We start from the raw sequence: 1,890 nt of genomic DNA, 5'->3' as shown, positions 1-1,890 counted from the left end.
GAGAAAGGCACCCCAAAAGACCACGAGGACAGGAAGCAGACGACATCACCACTCCAACTCAAAGCAGGCGCTAAACTATTAAGTCTGCTGACCACCCTGGTCACTCAACTTTCGGCTCCTCACCCTCGGAGGCAGCAGAGACAGTGTTGAAATGTTTGTCCACAAACTGCCTCGGCCTTTTCAACAAACTCGGCGATGTTAAACAGTCAGCTTGCCTTGAACAACCGTCCCTAATCGCATTCACAGAGACCTGGCTCACACCAGATGTATCTGACGCGGAGATCTCGACAGGCAGTTACTCAGTTTTTCGAGCTGACTCAAAGCGAGGGAGGACTGGTGGGGCTGCTCTGTACTTACATTCGGCCCCACCAATCCCGATTGTCCTCTCTGATACCACCCCTGCACCCTTTTGCGATGCACTGTGTCCGAATCTCGCTGCGTGGGTCCGATTCTCTCCCTCTTGGCGTGGTCTACCGTAGCCCTTCGAGTCCCCCTGAAGTTGGCCAATTCCTCATACAAACCCTTGAGAAACTCTCCTCTAACTACCACTTCACTCATCTCCTCCTGGTAGGTGACTTCAACGCCCCAATGGCCTCCTGGATGGAACTCCAGCGCGTCGAATCAGGCGGACTTTCCGCAGCGGCGCTGTTTGAAGTCGTTCAACAGAGCGCTTGGACTCAACCTGTCGTTGCACTAATCATATACCGCGCAGGCCACCTACCATCCCTCCTGGATTTGGTCATCACCAGCGAAAGACACTTGGTTGATCAGCTAACAATTAATGCTCCACCGAGACATAGCGACCACTGTGTGCTGACCTTTGATTTCATCTGCTATTGCGCCAGAAATCCCAAACCTCAAACGTGGTTTCGGGACTTTTGCCGTGCAGACTTCTCAGGAATGCGCATCTTCCTTGAACAAGTCACACTGGGACCAGCTGCGGTGGAAGAAATGTATAGGACCATTGTCCAGAAAGTCCACGTGGCTGACGCGACGTTCGTCCCAAGAAAACCGGCACGCACTCGGATGAACTGCAGCATGCCAAAAAGGATTCGGTGACTTCAGGAAAAAGGATCCCAACTCTTTTTCAAAAAGTTGATTACAGGGTATACAGAAGATGAGCTGGCATTTCGTAAAATGCGGAACCGCTTTAAATCGGAAGTCCGCCAATGAAACATACGACAACAAGCCACCATTCTGGACCTCGCTCGAAAAAACAAAAGCGTACTGTTCAAGTACATGAGACATCGCCGCAGAAACAAGCCCTCCGCATTCTCCTTGAGGGACAGAAACGAGAACCGACAAAAGACCCAACTGTGTTATTTGAGGTTTCCAGAGAACACTATGCATGTCTATACTCAGCCCCAGCGTCCGCGTCACATCCATTTTTGTCAAGGCGAAAATACGAACAGCCTCCAACTGACTTGGTCTTCACAGCGAATGATATTCGCCAACTCTTGCACAAGATCAACCCATTCTGCGCGTTGGGGCCGACGAGGACCATCCAAGGATCCTGAAAAAAACGTCCTCCACACTGGCAAATAATTTACACCTGGTGTTCTGTCAGTCGCTTGACGACGGCCGCCTTCCCTCTGCTTGGAAGGAAGAGATTGTCACGCCAATCTACAAAATTCGTGGCCAACTATCGCCTGGCAGCTATAGGCCTATAAGCCTCACTAGCGTGCCGTGCAAGGTGATGGATCGCATTCTGAAGCGAGCTATCTTAGATCACCCTACTTCCAGCAATCTGAAATCTCCAGCTCAACACGGATTTCTCCCTCACCGCTCTTGCGTGACAAATATGCTCGTGTTTATGGACAGCTTAACCCAAGCCAAGGACGAGGGACTCATATCGGATGCCATATTTTTCGACATCTCAAAAGCATTTGA

The sequence above is a fragment of the Opisthorchis viverrini genome, assembly GCF_000715545.1.
Source record: "Opisthorchis viverrini unplaced genomic scaffold opera_v5_75, whole genome shotgun sequence".
Classification (NCBI taxonomy): domain Eukaryota; kingdom Metazoa; phylum Platyhelminthes; class Trematoda; order Opisthorchiida; family Opisthorchiidae; genus Opisthorchis; species Opisthorchis viverrini.
Note: the sequence above shows the minus strand (reverse complement) of the source record.